Source organism: Cynocephalus volans, chromosome 6 (genome assembly GCF_027409185.1).
Source record: "Cynocephalus volans isolate mCynVol1 chromosome 6, mCynVol1.pri, whole genome shotgun sequence".
In the NCBI taxonomy this organism is placed as follows: domain Eukaryota; kingdom Metazoa; phylum Chordata; class Mammalia; order Dermoptera; family Cynocephalidae; genus Cynocephalus; species Cynocephalus volans.
This window is the reverse complement of record NC_084465.1, coordinates 94,986,810-95,005,583: the sequence shown is the minus strand read 5'-3', so window position 1 is coordinate 95,005,583 and position 18,774 is coordinate 94,986,810. Positions and strand designations below refer to the sequence as shown.

Genomic DNA, 18,774 nt, shown 5'->3' with positions numbered 1-18,774 from the left:
AATGCCTTGAAAAAGATGTCAAGTGTGATTCAGGGGGAGGAGATATTACTGCTGAATGGTTGCTGTAGGTGTCGGTGTTAGTGTGCCCCGACTACATCTTCTCCCTGCCAAATCCTGACTTCACCTTTCTGTATTTGCAGTCCTACCATGACTTGATAAAAGAATGAGATGCTCTCCACCTGCACTTGGAGTACAACAAGTAGGAGGGGGAAAGTGGATGGCAGATCTGGGGGTGCTCAGCATGGGTGATGTGTTGGGAGGTGGGAGGGGTACAGGTGAGCATGATGAGGTGGATGCATAGGTTTGGACATGTACAGAGCCAAGTTCTGGCCTCAGCTGAGCCAGTGACTTGTGTGTGGCCTCAGGCAATTCATGTCCACTCTCAGGACTGGCACTTGTAACTTTTGATTCCTGGGGTCCCCTTCCCATGCTGTGGTCCTCTGGTTGTGTGTCAAAGTCAGTGCATTGATCACCAAAGTGGCCCTTAATATTCCTCGTTCATTCCATTCTACACCACCTCTGGCCACAGGAACAACTATGAGGACTTCAAGTGTCACCAGTCCCAACTGAAGGGAAAGCTTCAGGTCCTTGTGATGGAGAAGGCAACCTTGCAGCTCGAGAATGAAAAAGCTCGAGACATCCAAGCTCCTGCTACAAGTGAGTGGCTGCAGCACAGGGTTTTGGTTTTATGAGGGTGGGGGTAGAGAGGAAGGTGGCAGCCTGTCTGTTCTGCAGCCACTCCTTCTATGGCTCACACCCTTGTGTTCTGGGCAGGTGCACACTTTGTGGGAGGAGCATGGCCTGAGTCAGGTCCAGGAGCCAGAGACCTCCTTGGCCAATGTAAGAAGGTGGACAGGTAGCTGGGTCTGGGGTATCCTGGGAACAGGTGGGGGGAAGAGAAAGAGGCATGCATCAGCAGATGGCAAGTCTGCTTACCTGAGCCTCAGTGTCCCTGTATTTAAAGAGGGGTGGAGTGCCTATTGTCAGCCACCCACAGTTGTCTTGAGCACAAGAATGTAAAGAACTCTATTTGAAAGTGGTTTGAATGATTGACCATCATCTGACCATGAGGAATGACTAGTCAGGAAGCCATGGTCTGGAGCTGGGAGCCTGAATTAGGAGCTGTGGGTCAAGAAGAGGGTTTTTTGCAGCACCAGAGGCCCTTATCATCCAATTCCTTTCTCAGCTGTAACCCCACCCCTGGAGCCTCCAGCAGGGCCCAGTGAGGAAGAACGGTTGCTGCAGGTGGAGGCTGAGCAGCTTCAGGAGCAGCTGGAGAGCCCGGTGAGTCAGCTCCAGGCTCAGGTAAAGGACAGTGAGGGTCTGAGCCACCTGAACCAAGAGCAGGAGGAGTGGCTGTTGGAGCTGGGGCAGGCTGCTGGGCTCTGAGGCAGGCAGCACAGGCAGGTGCTGGAGGGCCTGCAGCACCACCATGCCATTACCAGCTGCATGCTGCCCCAGGCCAGTGAGCTCTAGGAACAGATGGCTAAGCTGTAGACTGGCTTCATCAGGCTGGTGTGCCACCCACTCTGCCAGCCTGCCCTCCACCCTCACCCCTTGGGCCTTTGTTTCCCCACACCTGTAAAATGGGGTGGTGGAGACCTTACATGAAATGGTACCTGGGAAGGCACTCTGTGAGCCAGTGCCCTATGCCATGGGTCTTCAGCTGCATCAGGTGGCTCTCAATTGCGTCTCTCCATCCAGACCAATTAGAACATGGAGGCCACCAGTGCACTGCAGTTGGGACAGCATGTGAAGATGGAGCTGGCTGAGAAGTTGGGCCAGAAAAGGAAAAAAAAAAAAAAAAAAAAAAAAGCAGAAGAAGAAGAAGAAGAAGAGGAAAACACCAAAAGGAGAGGAAAACATCAAGATGAAGGAGAAAATATCCAAAAGGAGAAAACACCCAACTTGGGAAGAAAACACCCAAAAGAAGAAGAAAACACCCAAAGGAAGAAGTAAACAACCAAAAAAGGAAGAAAACCCCAAGCAGAAGCCAGGGGGCCCTTAATGGCAGATCAGACCAAGGAAGCACTTGGGGCCTGGAAGACCCTTAGCAGAAGGGGGCCCTTAGAGGCAGGGGAGCCTGAATAGTAGGCCTGATCATAGAGGCCCTTAGCTCCAAGTATGCTAGGTCAGGGGCGCTCAGTGTCTGTCCAGGTCAGGGTAGCTCTGAGACAGTCCCGACCAGTGGGTCTCTGGCGTAGGTCTGGTCAGGCCGGCCCTTAGTGTCAGTGGGGCCATTAGAAGAATGCCTGGCCAGCATAGCCCTTAGTGGCCGGCTAGGAAACACCAGAGGTGCCCTTAGTGGCAGGTCAGGTGAAGCCAGGGGCTCTCTTAAAGGCAGGCCAGGCCCAGGGGGCCCTAAGGGAGCTCTTCCTTCCTTCCTTCTTTCCTTTCTCTCTCTCTCTTTCTTTCTTTCTTTCCCCTTCCCTGCCTTCCTGCCTTCCCACCTTCCCTCAATTCCTGCCCTCCCTTCCTGTCCTCCCTCCCTTTTCTTTCCTTCCTTTACTTTCTTTCTTTCATTCTTTCCTCCCTTCCCTTCTTTCCCTTCCTTCCCTCCCTTCCTGCCTTTCTTCCCTTTACTTTCTTTCTCTCCTTCCTTCCTTTTCTTTTTTCTTTCCTTCCCATCTTTTCTTTCTTTCCTTCTCTCTCTCTTTCTCTCCCCCCTCCCCTTTCCTTCCTTCTTTCTTTCTTTCTTTCTTTCTTGGGGGCCCTAGGGGAAAACAGGCCAGGGGAGCCTTCGGGAGGCTATTTCCCTCTTTCCTTTCCTACCTTCCTGCCTTCCCATCATGCCTTCCCTTCCTCCCTTTCTTCCTTGTCTTTCTTCCTTCTCTTCCCTTCTCTCCCTCCTGCCCTCCCTTCCTACCCTTCTTTCCTTCCATTCTTGCCTTTCCTTCCTTGCTTCCTTCTTTCTTTCCTTCTTTCTTTCTTTGGGGGCTCTTTCTCTCCTTCCTTCCTTCCTCCCCTCCTTCTTTCTTTCCTTCCTTCTTTCTTCCTTACTTTGTTTGGGGCCTCTCTCTCTCTCCTTCCTTCTTTCCTTCTTCTTTCTTTCTTTCTTTCCTTTCTTCTAGTCCACCTAGGTCCCTCCTGGCCTGCCTTGCTACTAACAGCACCCCTGTCCTGGCCTCCCCTTTGGCCCCCAAGAAAGAAGAAAGAACCTCCTAGGGCACCCCCAGCCAGGCCTGCCTCTAAGAGACCCCCTGTCCTGTCCTGTCCTGTCCTGTCCTGTCCTGCCACTAATGTTCCCCTGGCCTTTCTGGCCTGCCACTAATGATGCCCTGGCCAGGCCTGTGGTTAAGGGCCCCACTGGGCCAGGACAGGTGAATAGAAGAGACCCACTAGCTGGGCCTGCCTCAGGGCCACCCTGGCCTGGCCTGCCTCTAAGAGACCCCCCAGGGCAGGCTAGTCCAGTCCAAGGGGTCTCTTACAGGCAGGCAGGCCAGGCCAGGTGGGCCATAGCAGTAAGCAGGCCAAGGGGCCCATGGGCCAGGACTTTCAAAGAAGGTCCTTAGTGGCATGGCAATCCAGGCCAGGTGATCTCTTAGAGGCAAGGGGGGCTCTTAGCACCAAGACAGGCCAAAGGGGCCCAGGGACAGGCCAGTCAAGGGGGGCACTTAGTGGCAGGGGTGCCCTTAGCATCAGGGTATTCCTTATGGCAGTGGCCCACTAGAGGCAGACCAGTAAAGGTGGGCTCTATGGCAGGGCAGCCAGTGGGTTCCAGTGGGCAGGACAGGACAGGATGGTTTTTAGCAGTAGGAGGCCCTTGGCAGCATGCCTGCCCAGGGCAGCCCTTAGTGGCAGGTGAAGGCACAGGGGCCCTAGGGGCAGATCAGGCCAGGCCATGCATGCCCATAGTGGAAGGGAAACCCAGGCAGTGATGCCCATAGTGGCAGATCAGGCAAGGACAGAGGTGGCCCATAGTGCCACCCCAGGCCAGGCCAACAGGGCCCTGGGGACATCCCAGGACAGGTCAGGGAATTCTGAGGGACAATCCAGGCTAGGCTAGGGGAGCCCTAGAGGCAGACCAGTCTGTGCCAGGAGATCCTTCGGAGCAGGCCAGGTCAAGTTAGGGGGCACTTGGGGTAGGCCTGCCTGGCCAAGGGAGCCCTAGTGGCAGGCCAGGCTAGGCCAGGTGTCCCTAGGGGCAGGCAAGGCCAGTGGAGCTCTTAGTGCCAGGCCAGGGCAGGGAGGCCCTAGGAGCAGGCCAGCCAGGGGACCCCTTAGTGGTAAGCCAGGCCAAGGAAACACTTGGGGTAGATATGGAAGGCCCTTAGCAGAAGGGGGGGCCATTAGCAGCAGAGAGGCTCTGAATAGTAGGCCTGGACATGGAGGGCCTTAGTGCCAAGTATTCTGTCATAGCCATACAAAATGGACTAAAGCAGAAAATTGGTACCAGGAGTGGAGTGTTGCTTATAACAGACACTTGAAAATGTGGAAATGGCTTTGGAACTGGGTGTTGAGAGTTTGGAGGAGTCTCGAGGACTGAGAAGAAAGCAAAAAGATGAGGGAAAGTTTAGAATGTCCTAGAGACTGGTTAAATGGTGGTGAGCAGAATTCGTATGGAAATATGGACTGTAAAGACCATTCAAAGGAGGTCTCAGATAGAAGTAAGGAGTTTATTGGAAACTGGGGCAAAGATTACCCTCGCTGTGAACTGGCAAAGAACGTTCATGCCCTAGGACTTTGTGGAAGTTGGAAGTTAAGAGTTGTCAAACAGATTATTCGGTGGAAGAAATTTCTAAGCAGCAAAGCGTTAAGGGAGCTGCATGGCTACTTGTAACAGCCTACTCTGAGTTATGGCGGCACAGGCATGACATAAGGCCAGAATTTAAAAAGGAAACAGAGTGTAAAAATTTGGAAAGTTTGCAGTCTGGCCATGTGGTAGAGAAACAGAGAGCATTTTCAGAAGGAAAATCCAATGGTACTAAGATTAACACAAAAGAACAGGATTATCAAGAGAAGGAGAAAAAGTTACTGAAGGCATTACAGAAGCTTCTGGGGCCAACTCTTCCATTTGAGGCCCAAAGATCTAGGGAGACAAAATGGTCTTGGGGAACTGGCTTGAGGAGCCCTCCATGGGCTCACTGCTCAGGGCCACCTTAAGAAATTGCTTCTAGCACCAGCATCCCAGCTGCTTTGGCTGCTCCAGCTGTGGCTAAATTGGCCCCAAGTGTGGCTGGATGCACAGCTTTGGAAAATACAAGCCAGAAGCCTTGGTGGAGTCCACGTGGTGTTAGGTCTGCATGCTCACAGAATGCTAGAGCTCGGAAAGCTTGGGAGCCTCCACCCAGATTTCAAAGGATGTATGGAAAAGTCTGGGGGTCCAGGAAGAGATCTGTCACAGGGGCAGAGTCACCACAGGCAACCTTCCCTAGAGCATTACCAAGTGGAAACGTGGGGTTTGAGTTGCAGCAGAGAAACCCCATCAGCACCATGTCTAGTGGAGCCATGAGAGCAGGACCACCATGTAGACCCCAGACCTGTGGAGGTACAGAGTGGAACAACAGCCTGGGAGAGCTGAAGTGTAGCATGCAATCAGGAAAGCCAAAGGAGCAGAGCTGCCCAAGGACTTGGGGACCCAACCCCCACACCAGCATGCAGAGGATGTGGAACATGGACTCAAGGTACATAATTCACCATCTTTGAGATTTAATGCCTGCCCTGCTGGATTTTGGACTTGCTTAGGACCTGATACCCCTTTCTTTTGGCCTATTTCTCCCTTTTAGAATGAGAATATGTACCCTATGTTTGTCCCACCACAGTATCTTGGAAGTAGATAACTTGTATTGATTTTACAGATGGGACTTTGAACTTTGGACTCTTGAGTTGAAACAAGTTAAGACTGTGGGGATGAAACGAATGTATCTGCATGTGAAAAGGACATGAGTTTTGGGGGGTCAGGGGCAGACCATGCCACAGTGGATGGCTTAAATGGTGGTCAGGAGTGTGGTTCTGAGGGCTCTAAAAGAAGACCATATGAGAGTCTCTCTCTCTCTCTGCTCTCTCTGCTTCCACTTTCTTGCAGTGTGAGACCCCTGGGTCACTGTGGCCACCACCAGATGGACTTTGTATTTCTTAGCATCAATAAATTTCACTTTTCTTTATAAATTACCCAGTTCCAAGTATTCTGTTATAGCAACACAAAACGGACTAAAACAGGGACCCTGAGGTGGGCCAGGACAGTGGGTCTCTTGTGTAAGCCTGGCCAGGGCAGCCCTTAGTGGCAGGCCAGGAAAGGGCAGGGGTGCCCTAGGGAAGGGGTGCCCTGGGACAGGCCATTCGGGGGAGGCACTTAGTGGCAGGGCAGGGCAGGCCAGGCCAGGGGGTGTCTTAGATGCAGGTCAGGTCAGGCCAGGGGGACCCTTAGCACCAATCAGGCCAAGGGGGCCCTAGGGCAGGCCATTTGAGGGGGTCCCTTAGTGGCAAACCAGTCCGGGGGAGGGGCCTTAGCAATGTTCTATCATTTATGCTTGGCCAGGAAATTTTCTTTTTCATTAAAATATGAAACTTATTTATGAAATGTGTATTTTAATAATTATCCTTATTTTTGTAGTTTCTTCAGAATCTACATTTACATTTTTTTCTGCTCCCACATTTGTGTATTTTTATTTGACTAAAATTCACTTAATTGAAATAAACACTGAAAGTGAATACATGATTTTTGCTGGGCTTTTATTATTCAAATAAACAGCTTTCAGATTTATTAGTCTGTCAGTTCTGTCATTTTGCCCTCTTCTGATAGTTTGATTTCATTCTTTTGTGTTTAGTATATTCATTCTCCTGTGAATCTTAGGTTTGTTATTTTCTTACATTATGATGAATAAGTAGTTTTAGAATATTTTGATATTTATTGTTTAATAATGACATATAAAGCTGTGAATTTGCTTTAGAAAAGAAATTTGACTTTATCTGCTTCGTTTTAGCAATTTAACTATGATGGACTTTAGTATGATTTTCTCCTCTTTTCTTTTTTATTCCCTGTTGGGGCTTGCTGATTTTTTTTTTTTAAGATGACCAGTAAGGGGATCTTAGCCCTTGACTTGGTTTTGTCAGCACCACGCTCAGCCAGTGAGCTAACCGGCCATCCCTATATAGGGATCTGAGCCAGTGGCCTTGGTGTTATCAGCACCGCACTCTCCCAAGTGAGCCACGGGCTGGCCCTGGGCTTGCTGATCTAATTGGGGTTCTTTAATCTGTGGGTTGATGTATTATACTAATTTTTGAAAATTAAACCTTCAGCGACGGCTTCTGTTCCATTCTCTCTCGCCTCTCTGTCCCCCTCTGAGTCCAATTATCCATATGCAGTTGTAACGAGGCTCACCCACCTCTGGTTCTTCTGTCTTCCTCAGGGAAGGCTCTTCAGGGATTTGGATGGAAATTCTAGTAGGTCATTGGTCAAACATGAAACACTGTGGCAAATCCACTTGTGACCTTTAGAGGTTTCAGCTTGCTGCTTTAGTGCCCACGCCCTGCAGCTTTCAAATGTGGCAAAAATCCTGAAGGATCAATCAGCAGGCAGATTTTACTCTGACTTTTAGGAACCCTTTGCCTGGCTCCTCAATCCTCCATGTTCATTCCCCAAATACAGAGAATGTCCTGTGGAGAACACCAACTGTGTCGGTGCTTCTCGAGTTGTGTGATCTCTCACACCAGCAGCAGCCCTGAGTGAGCAACCAATACTTCCCCGGTTTCTCTGCCACTGCGTGGGGCCAGTGTGATCATCACTCCCTGCTGAGAATTAACAAAAACCTTACCCTAGAAGTCTCCCTCTCTGAAATTCCAATTCATGTAATTATTGTTTCGATTATGCCTCTTTACACAATGATACATGTTTTGCTTTTTTGTTCAATTAGACATCAGTCCTGAAGTTCTTTTCATTACAAATGGATGAATTCCTTAATGTACATAAAAGTTAATAACACATGTTTATGTAACCGGATATCTCTAAACACACACTGGCTGGTTCTCAATCATTTGCAACCCAAACTTGTGAAAATGAATGTAAAGGTAAATTTAAATGGACCCAGTAAAAAGGCTTAAAAACTCATTCCAAATTAACACTGACAGCAAAACTGGGGAGATAGTCGGATAATACGTAAAAATAACATTTTTAAATTGTACATTATCTGACATGTAAATAGTTCTTTAAAATATTTCAGTGAGGTATATCATACTTAGAAAAATTTCATAGAATGTACAGTTTAAATATAATGACACAATGAACTCTGCACGCTGGACACACACTAATGAATAGATAGGCAGATAATAGGCTCCCAGTAGGACCATCTTGACCTCATTACCCACCTATACCCAGATGTGATCAATATGAGAAATTTTATAGTTATTCATATTATATTTAAGGATCTCTTAGGGAACAATAAGAAGTGTTTTGTTTAACTTAGAGTCTTCTAACCTTTCCATGAAGGATATTAATAGAATTACACGAAAAATGGAAATAGTTGGTTTCTCTGCCTCAGTCTGCGTCACACAGGCTACTGTTTGACACTATGGGTAAGACAACGGAGCTCTCCATAGCAGAGCTTAAAAGGTTTGGGCGGTTGAAAGTTTATTTCTTTTTTTTTTTTTTTTTTGTCTTTTTCGTGACCGGCACTCAGCCAGTGAGTGCACCGGCCAGTCCTATATAGGATCCGAACCCACGGTGGGAGCGTCGCTGTGCTCCCAGCGCCGCACTCTCCGGAGTGCGCCGCGGGCTGGGCCCGGAAGTTTATTTCTATTCTTCTGAAAATGCTACGCAGATATTACAGGTTGCCTTAAAAAGGCCCAGAAATGCAAAGCCAGTGGTCGGTAATGAATATGATGGAATTGCACAATGGAGAACGTATGGGAGATTCATCTTGTGAGTGGGAACATTGGGGTGGCAGAGGTCTGGCAGAGGCCACGGGGCGGGAGGGCCTTGCCATGGGTCCAGGGGCCCAGGGGCAGGAGGCGTGTGTGGGCGCCAGAGGGAAAAGGAAGCAAAAAGCAGAGGGGAGCGTGGCCAAAAGCCTACAGCACCCGGTATTCCCAGGCGGTCTCCCATCCAAGTACTAACCAGGCCCGACCCTGCTTAGCTTCCGAGATCAGACGAGATCGGGCGTGTTCAGGGTGGTATGACCGTAGAGGACGGCCGCTGCGCCCGGCCGCCTCTTGAAGCCGAGCTGCGGAGGCGAGACCCGCCGGTGACACGTTCTGCCGGCCCGAGGCCGCTCTGGGTCGCGGGTTTCCAGCCCCATCCGAGGGACACACGAAACGACACACGCGCGAACCCCAGAACACACACGACCCCACGCGCAAGGAACCAGGGCCTCAGGCAGGGGCAGAGCGACACAAGGGTCTGGCTCATCCCGGCAGCGTCTCTTCGCAGTGGCTGCGGTGGCTTTGGCTCGGAGGGCCGGGGGGCGGATTCGTGGGGCGGTCGTCACCCGACGGGCCTCGGGACGTGCTTGCAGGCTTCGGTCGAGCCGCCTCCTGCTGTCGCTCCTGCCATCCCTCTGGCGGGATGACCCGGGGCCCAGGGATGTGGGATTTTCCCTTGGGTCCGACTTGCTGGCGATGCGGGGCAGCGGGGCTGCGTGCGCCTGTCCACTTCCCGCCTGGGCTCATCCTGATTTGCGGCCCTGCCTGCCTCCCTCCACCCTCTATAACGCACTTCTCCCTCCCTCGACCCTTCCTCCCTCCCCACCTCAACCCTCATCCCACCACCTCTTCCTCTCCCCCCCTCCATCCCTCCATCATAAGGCCTCCCTACCTCCCTCCTTCCCCCCTCCCTCCTTCCCCCCCTCCCTCCCCACTCCCTCCCTCCCTCCCCACGCCTCCACCCCTGCCCCTCCTTCCCTCTGCCCTCCTTCCCTCCCCCTCCTTCTCTCCCTCCCCCCTCCTTCGGTCCCTACCCGCTCCAAACCTCCCTCTTTCCCCCTCCTCCCCCTCTCTCCGTCTCCCCTTCCTCCCTCCCTCCGTCTCCCCTCCTTCCCTCCCCCATCCTCCTTTCCTCCCCCCACCATCCCTCCATCCTCTCCTCTCCCTTTCGCCCTCCCCACTCCTCTCCTCCCTCCCTCCCTCCCCACTACCCACTCCCTCCCTCCCCCCTCCCCCTCCTGCACTCCCCCTCCTTCCATCCCCCTTCCATCTCTCTCCCACCGCCTTCTGTCCCTCTCTCGTCAACCCTCCCTCCTCCCCCCTCCCTCCCTCCTCCTCCGTCCGTCGCCCCTTCCTCCCTCCCACCCTCCCCCTCCTTCCCTGCCCCCGCCTTCCGCTCCCTCCCCCCTTTCTCTCCCTCCCACCTCCTTCTGTCCCTACCTGCTCCAAACTTCCCTCTTTCCCCCTCCCTCCCCCTCTCTCAGTCTCCCTTCCCCCTCCCTACCTCTCCCCTCCTTCCCTCCCACCTCCTCCGTTTCCTCCCCCCTCCGCCTCCATCCTCTCCTCTCCCTTTCGCCCTCCCCACTCCCTCCCTCCCTCCCTCACTACCCACTCCCACCCTCCCTCCCTCCCCCTCCTGCACGCCCCCTCTTTCCATCCCCCTTACGTCTCTCTCCCACCTCCTTCTCTCCCTCCCTCCTCCAACCCTCCCTCCTTCCCCCTCCCTCCCTCCTCCTCCCTCCTTGGCCCCTTCCTCCCTCCCTCCCTCCCTCCACCCCTACTATCCTCCCCTCTCCTTCCCTCCCTCCCACCTCCATCTGTCCCTCCCTCCTCCAACCCTCCCTGCTTCCCCGTCCCTCCGCCTTCCTCCTCGACCCTCCCTCCCTCACCCCTCCTTCCCTCCTGCCTCCTTCCCTCCCCCCTCCTTCTCTCCCTCCCCGCTCCATCCCGTCTCCCCTACCCCCCTCCCTCCTTCCCTCCTTCCCTCCCTCCCTCCCATGCGCTCATTTGCCCCTAAAGTAGAAAAGATGATCGTTCGCTCTTGAGGGCGACACAAGTGTCGGGCCAGAAGGAGGCGGCCGGCCAAAGGTGGGGGCGACGGCCGCCTCCAGTGCCCGCCGTAAGCGCACCCGCACCGGAGGATCTGGGAGGCCCAAGGAGGGCCGGGGGCCTCAGCCTTCTTTGCCGGGTGGCCCTTGGGGTGGCGGAGGTCGGGCAGAGGCCACGGGGCGGGAGGGCCTTGCCATGGGTCCAGGGGCCCAGGGGCAGGAGGCGTGTGTGGGCGGCCAGAGGGAAAAGGAAGCAAAAAGCAGAGGGGAGCGTGGCCAAAAGCCTACAGCACCCGGTATTCCCAGGTGGTCTCCCATCCAAGTACTAACCAGACCCTGCTTAGCTTCCGAGATCAGACGAGATCGGGCGCGTTCAGGGGTTGGCGTAGACCGGCCGCTAGCGACGCCGCTGCGCCCGGCCGCCTCTGAAGCCGAGCTGCGGAGGCGAGACCCGCCGGTGACAACGTTCTGCCGGCCCGAGGCCGCTCTGGGTCGCGGGTTTCCAGCCCCATCCGAGGGACACACGAAACGACACACGCGCGAACCCCAGAACACACACGACCCCACGCGCAATGAACCAGGGCCTCAGGCAGGGGCAGAGCGACACAAGGGTCTGGCTCATCCCCCGGGGCAGCGTCTCTTCGCAGTGGCTGCGGTGGCTTTGGCTCGGAGGGCCCGGGGGGCGGATTCGTGGGGCGGTCGTCACCCGACGGGCCTCGGGACGTGCTTGCAGGCTTCGGGTCGAACCGCCTCCTGCTGTCGCTCCTGCCATCCCTCTGGCGGGATGACCCGGGGCCCAGGGATGTGGGATTTTCCCTTGGGTCCGACTTGCTGGCGATGCGGGGCAAGCGGGGCTGCGTGCGCCTGTCCACTTCCCGCCTGGGCTCATCCTGATTTGCGGCCCTGCCTGCCTCCCTCCCCCCTCTATAACGCACTTCTCCCTCCCTCGACCCTTCCTCCCCTCCCCCACCTCACCCCTCATCCCACCCACCTCTACCTCTCCCCCCCTCCATCCCTCCATCATAAGGCCTCCCTACCTCCCTCCTTCCCCCCTCCCTCACCACTCCCTTCCTCCCTCCCCACGCCCTCCATCCCTGCCCCTCCTTCCCACTGACCTCCTTCCCTCCCCCCTCCTTCTCTCCCTCCCCCCTCCTTCGTCCCTACCCGCTCCAAACCTCCCTCTTTCCCCCTCCCTCCCCTCTCTCCGTCTCCCCTTCCTCCCTCCCTCCGTCTCCCCTCCTTCCCTCCCCCATCCTCCTTTTCCTCCCCCCACCATCCCTCCATCCTCTCCTCTCCCTTTCGCCCTCCCCACTACCTCCCTCCCTCCCTCCCCCACTACCCACTCCCTCCCTCCCCACCTCCCCCTCCTGCACTCCCCCTCCTTCCATCCCCCTTCCATCTCTCTCCCACCGCCTTCTGTCCCTCTCGTCCTCCAACCCTCCCTCCTTCCCCCTCCCTCCCTCCTCCTCCGTCCGTCGCCCTTCCTCCCTCCCACCCTCCCCCTCCTTCCCTGCCCCGCCTTCCCTCCCTCCCCCCTTTCTCTCCCTCCCACCTCCTTCTGTCCCTACCTGCTCCAAACTTCCCTCTTTCCCCCTCCCTCCCCCTCTCTCAGTCTCCCCTTCCCCCTCCCTACCTCTCCCCTCCTTCCCTCCCACCTCCTCCGTTTCCTCCCCCCTCCGCCTCCATCCTCTCCTCTCCCTTTCGCCCTCCCCACTCCCTCCCTCCCTCCCTCACTACCCACTCCCACCCTCCCTCCCTCCCCCTCCTGCACGCCCCCTCTTTCCATCCCCCTTACGTCTCTCTCCCACCTCCTTCTCTCCCTCCCTCCTCCAACCCTCCCTCCTTCCCCTCCCTCCCTCCTCCTCCCTCCTTGGCCCCTTCCTCCTCCCTCCCTCCCTCCCACCCCTACTATCCTCCCCTCTCCTTCCCTCCCTCCCACCTCCATCTGTCCCTCCCTCCTCCAACCCTCCCTGCTTCCCCGTCCCTCCGCCTTCCTCCTCGACCCTCCCTCCCTCACCCCTCCTTCCCTCCTGCCTCCTTCCCTCCCCCTCCTTCTCTCCCTCCCCGCTCCATACCTCTCCCCTACCCCCTCCCTCCTTCCCTCCTTCCCTCCCTCTCTCCCATGCGCTCATTTGCCCTAAAGTAGAAAAGATGATCGTTCGCTCTTGAGGGCGACACAAGTGTCGGGCCAGAAGGAGGCGGCCGGCCAAAGGTGGGGGCGACGGCCGCCTCCAGTGCCCGCCGTAGCGCACCCGCACCGGAGGATCTGGGAGGCCCAAGGAGGGCCGGGGGCCTCAGCCTTCTTTGGCCGGGTGGCCCTTGGGGTGGCGGAGGTCGGGCAGAGGCCACGGGGCGGGAGGGCCTTGCCATGGGTCCAGGGGCCCAGGGGCAGGAGGCGTGTGTGGGCGCCAGAGGGAAAAGGAAGCAAAAAGCAGAGGGGAGCGTGGCCAAAAGCCTACAGCACCCGGTATTCCCAGGCGGGTCTCCCATTCAAGTACTAACCAGGCCCGACCCTGCTTAGCTTCCGAGATCAGACGAGATCGGGAGATCGGGCGCGTTCAGGGTGGTATGGCCGTAGACGACGGCCGCTGCGCCCGGCCGCCTCTTGAAGCCGAGCTGCGGAGGCGAGACCCGCCGGTGACACGTTCTGCCGGCCCGAGGCCGCTCTGGGTCGCGGGTTTCCAGCCCCATCCGAGGGACACACGAAACGACACACGCGCGAACCCCAGAACACACACGACCCCACGCGCAATGAACCAGGGCCTCAGGCAGGGGCAGAGCGACACAAGGGTCTGGCTCATCCCGGCAGCGTCTCTTCGCAGTGGCTGCGGTGGCTTTGGCTCGGAGGGCCCGGGGGGCGGATTCGTGGGGCGGTCGTCACCCGACGGGCCTCGGGACGTGCTTGCAGGCTTCGGTCGAGCCGCCTCCTGCTGTCGCTCTTGCCATCCCTCTGGCGGGATGACCCGGGGCCCAGGGATGTGGGATTTTCCCTTGGGTCCGACTTGCTGGCGATGCGGGGGCAGCGGGGCTGCGTGCGCCTGTCCACTTCCCGCCTGGGCTCATCCTGATTTGCGGCCCTGCCTGCCTCCCTCCCCCCTCTATAACGCACTTCTCCTCCCTCGACCCTTCCTCCCTCCCCACCTCAACCCTCATCCCACCCACCTCTACCTCTCCCCCCCTCCATCCCTCCATCATAAGGCCTCCCTACCTCCCTCCTTCCCCCCTCCCTCCCCACTCCCTCCCTCCCTCCCCACGCCCTCCATCCCTGCCCCTCCTTCCCGCTGACCTCCTTCCCTCCCCCCTCCTTCTCTCCCTCCCCCCTCCTTCGGTCCCTACCCGCTCCAAACCTCCCTCTTTCCCCCTCCCTCCCCCTCTCTCCGTCTCCCCTTCCTCCCTCCCTCCGTCTCCCCTCCTTCCCTCCCCCATCCTCCTTTTCCTCCCCCCACCATCCCTCCATCTTCTCCTCTCCCTTTCGCCCTCCCCACTCCCTCCCTCCCTCCCTCCCTCCCCCACTACCCACTCCCTCCCTCCCCACCTCCCCCTCCTGCACTCCCCCTCCTTCCATCCCCCTTCCATCTCTCTCCCACCGCCTTCTGTCCCTCTCTCGTCCAACCCTCCCTCCTTCCCCCTCCCTCCCTCCTCCTCCGTCCGTCGCCCCTTCCTCCCTCCCACCCTCCCCCTCCTTCCCTGCCCCCGCCTTCCCTCCCTCTCCCCTTTCTCTCCCTCCCACCTCCTTCTGTCCCTACCTGCTCCAAACTTCCCTCTTTCCCCCTCCCTCCCCTCTCTCAGTCTCCCCTTCCCCCTCCCTACCTCTCCCCTCCTTCCCTCCCACCTCCTCCGTTTCCTCCCCCCTCCGCCTCCATCCTCTCCTCTCCCTTTCGCCCTCCCCACTCCCTCCCACCCTCCCTCACTACCCACTCCCACCCTCCCTCCCTCCCCCTCCTGCACGCCCCCTCTTTCCATCCCCTTACGTCTCTCTCCCACCTCCTTCTCTCCCTCCCTCCTCCAACCCTCCCTCCTTCCCCCCTCCCTCCCTCCTCCTCCCTCCTTGGCCCCTTCCTCCCTCCTCCCTCCCTCCCACCCCTACTATCCTCCCCTCTCTCTTCCCTCCCTCCCACCTCCATCTGTCCCTCCCTCCTCCAACCCTCCCTGCTTCCCCGTCCCTCCGCCTTCCTCCTCGACCCTCCCTCCCTCACCCTCCTTCCCTCCTGCCTCCTTCCCTCCCCCCTCCTTCTCTCCCTCCCCGCTCCATCCCTCTCCCCTACCCCCTCCCTCCCTCCCATGGGCTCATTTGCCCCTAAAGTAGAAAAGATGATCCTTCGCTCTTGAGGGCGACACAAGTGTCGGGCCAGAAGGAGGCGGCCGGCCAAACGTGGGGGCGACGGCCGCCTCCAGTGCCCGCCGTAGCGCACCCGCACCGGAGGATCTGGGAGGCCCAAGGAGGGCCGGGGGCCTCAGCCTTCTTTGGCCGGGTGGCCCTTGGGGTGGCGGAGGTCGGGCAGAGGCCACGGGCGGGAGGGCCTTGCCATGGGTCCAGGGGCCCAGGGGCAGGAGGCGTGTGTGGGCGCCAGAGGGAAAAGGAAGCAAAAAGCAGAGGGGAGCGTGGCCAAAAGCCTACAGCACCCGGTATTCCCAGGCGGTCTCCCATCCAAGTACTAACCAGGCCCGACCCTGCTTAGCTTCCGAGATCAGACGAGATCGGGCGCGTTCAGGGTGGTATGGCCGTAGACGACGGCCGCTGCGCCCAGCCGCCTCTTGAAGCCGAGCTGCGGAGGTGAGACCGCGCCGGTGACACGTTCTGCCGGCCCGAGGCCGCTCTGGGTCGCGGGGTTTCCATCCCCATCCGAGGGACACACGAAACGACACACGCGCGAACCCCAGAACACACACGACCCCACGCGCAATGAACCAGGGCCTCAGGCAGGGGCAGAGCGACACAAGGGTCTGGCTCATCCCGGCAGCGTCTCTTCGGCAGTGGCTGCGGTGGCTTTGGCTCGGAGGGCCCGGGGGGCGGATTCGTGGGGCGGTCGTCACCCGACGGGCCTCGGGACGTGCTTGCAGGCTTCGGGTCGAGCCGCCTCCCTGCTGTCGCTCCTGCCATCCCTCTGGCGGGATGACCCGGGGCCCAGGGATGTGGGATTTTTCCCTTGGGTCCGACTAGCTGGCGATGCGGGGCAGCGGGGCTGCGTGCGCCTGTCCACTTCCCGCCTGGGCTCATCCTGATTTGCGGCCCTGCCTGCCTCCCTCCCCCCTCTATAACGCACTTCTCCCTCCCTCGACCCTTCCTCCCTCCCCACCTCAACCCTCATCCCACCACCTCTTCCTCTCCCCCCCTCCATCCCTCCATCATAAGGCCTCCCTACCTCCCTCCTTCCCCCCTCCCTCCCCACTCCCTCCCTCCCTCCCCACGCCCTCCACCCCTGCCCCTCCTTCCCGCTGCCCTCCTTCCCTCCCCCCTCCTTCTCTCCCTCCCCCCTCCTTCGGTCCCTACCCGCTCCAAACCTCCCTCTTTCCCCCTCCCTCCCCTCTCTCCGTCTCCCCTTCCTCCCTCCCTCCGTCTCCCCTCCTTCCCTCCCCCATCCTCCTTTTCCTCCCCCCACCATCCCTCCATCCTCTCCTCTCCCTTTCGCCCTCCCCACTCCCTCCTCCTCCTCCCTCCCTCCCCCACTACCCACTCCCTCCCTCCCCACCTCCCCCTCCTGCACTCCCCCTCCTTCCATCCCCCTTCCATCTCTCTCCCACCGCCTTCTGTCCCTCTCTCGTCCAACCCTCCCTCCTTCCCCCTCCCTCCCTCCTCCTCCGTCCGTCGCCCCTTCCTCCTCCCACCCTCCCCTCCTTCCCTGCCCCCCGCCTTCCCTCCCTCTCCCCTTTCTCTCCCTCCCACCTCCTTCTGTCCCTACCTGCTCCAAACTTCCCTCTTTCCCCCTCCCTCCCCCCTCTCTCAGTCTCCCCTTCCCCCTCCCTACCTCTCCCCTCCTTCGACCTCCCACCTCCTCCGTTTCCTCCCCCCTCCGCCTCCATCCTCTCCTCTCCCTTTCGCCCTCCCCACTCCCTCCCTCCCTCCCTCACTACCCACTCCCACCCTCCCTCCCTCCCCCTCCTGCACGCCCCCTCTTTCCATCCCCCTTACGTCTCTCTCCCACCTCCTTCTCTCCCTCAATCCTCCAACCCTCCCTCCTTCCCCCTCGCTCCCTCCTCCTCCCTCCCTCCTCCTCCCTCCTTGGCCCCTTCCTCCCTATCCTCCCCTCTCCTTCCCTCCCTCCCACCTCCATCTGTCCCTCCCTCCTCCAACCCTCCCTGCTTCCCCGTCCCTCCGCCTTCCTCCTCGACCCTCCCTCCCTCACCCCTCCTTCCCTCCTGCCTCCTTCCCTCCCCCCTCCTTCTCTCCCTCCCCGCTCCATCCCTCTCCCCTACCCCCTCCCTCCTTCCCTCCTTCCCTCCCTCCCTCCCATGCGCTCATTTGCCCCTAAAGTAGAAAAGATGATCGTTCGCTCTTGAGGGCGACACAAGTGTCGGGCCAGAAGGAGCGGCCGGCCAAAGGTGGGGGCGACGGCCGCCTCCAGTGCCCGCCGTAGCGCACCCGCACCGGAGGATCTGGGAGGCCCAAGGAGGGCCGGGGGCCTCAGCCTTCTTTGGCCGGGTGGCCCTTGGGGTGGCGGAGGTCGGGCAGAGGCCACGGGGCGGGAGGGCCTTGCCATGGGTCCAGGGGCCCAGGGGCAGGAGGCGTGTGTGGGCGCCAGAGGGAAAAGGAAGCAAAAAGCAGAGGGGAGCGTGGCCAAAAGCCTACAGCACCCGGTATTCCCAGGCGGTCTCCCATCCAAGTACTAACCAGGCCCGACCCCTGCTTAGCTTCCGAGATCAGACGAGATCGGGCGCGTTCAGGGTGGTATGGCCGTAGACGACGGCCGCTGCGCCCGGCGCCTCTTGAAGCCGAGCTGCGGAGGCGAGACCCGCCGGTGACACGTTCTGCCGGCCCGAGGCCGCTCTGGGTCGCGGGTTTCCAGCCCCATCCGAGGGACACACGAAACGACACACGCGCGAACCCCAGAACACACACGACCCCACGCGCAATGAACCAGGGCCTCAGGCAGGGGCAGAGCGACACAAGGGTCTGGCTCATCCCGGCAGCGTCTCTTCGCAGTGGCTGCGGTGGCTTTGGCTCGGAGGGCCCGGGGGGCGGATTCGTGGGGCGGTCGTCACCCGACGGGCCTCGGGACGTGCTTGCAGGCTTCGGTCGAGCCGCCTCCTGCTGTCGCTCCTGCCATCCCTCTGGCGGGATGACCCGGGGCCCAGGGATGTGGGATTTTCCCCTTGGGTCCGACTAGCTGGCGATGCGGGGCAGCGGGGCTGCGTGCGCCTGTCCACTTCCCGCCTGGGCTCATCCTGATTTGCGGCCCTGCCTGCCTCCCTCCCCCCTCTATAACGCACTTCTCCCTCCTCGACCCTTCCTCCCTCCCCACCTCAACCCTCATCCCACCACCTCTTCCTCTCCCCCCTCCATCCCTCCATCATAAGGCCTCCCTACCTCCCTCCTTCCCCCCCTCCCTCCCCACTCCCTCCCTCCCTCCCCACGCCCTCCACCCTGCCCCTCCTTCCCGCTGCCCTCCTTCCCTCCCCCCTCCTTCTCTCCCTCCCCCTCCTTCGGTCCCTACCCGCTCCAAACCTCCCTCTTTCCCCTCCCTCCCCCTCTCTCCGTCTCCCCTTCCTCCCTCCCTCCGTCTCCCCTCCTTCCCTCCCCCATCCTCCTTTTCCTCCCCCCCACCATCCCTCCATCCTCTCCTCTCCCTTTCCGCCCTCCCCACTCCCTCCCTCCCTCCCTCCCCTCACTACCCACTCCCTCCTCCCCACCTCCCCCTCCTGCACTCCCCCT

General features: G+C 58.8%; 3 non-coding genes and 2 pseudogenes across 3 annotated transcripts; all 5 read right to left on the bottom strand.

Annotated features, from left to right (window-relative positions):
- Positions 1–9,003: 9,003 nt before the first annotated feature.
- Positions 9,004–9,122, bottom strand: LOC134381413 (5S ribosomal RNA). The gene has a single exon (XR_010024001.1). It is a non-coding gene; the product is annotated as a 5S ribosomal RNA (ribosomal RNA).
- Positions 9,123–11,185: 2,063 nt separating this feature from the next.
- On the bottom strand, positions 11,186–11,295 carry LOC134381431 (5S ribosomal RNA; annotated as a pseudogene).
- Positions 11,296–13,356: 2,061 nt separating this feature from the next.
- LOC134381426 (5S ribosomal RNA) lies at positions 13,357–13,484 on the bottom strand (annotated as a pseudogene).
- A 2,031-nt stretch (positions 13,485–15,515) lies between these two features.
- On the bottom strand, positions 15,516–15,634 carry LOC134381367 (5S ribosomal RNA). Its single transcript, XR_010023965.1, has one exon. It is a non-coding gene; the product is annotated as a 5S ribosomal RNA (ribosomal RNA).
- A 2,050-nt stretch (positions 15,635–17,684) lies between these two features.
- LOC134381422 (5S ribosomal RNA) lies at positions 17,685–17,804 on the bottom strand. Its single transcript, XR_010024010.1, has one exon. It is a non-coding gene; the product is annotated as a 5S ribosomal RNA (ribosomal RNA).
- Between the last annotated feature and the right edge of the window lie 970 nt (positions 17,805–18,774).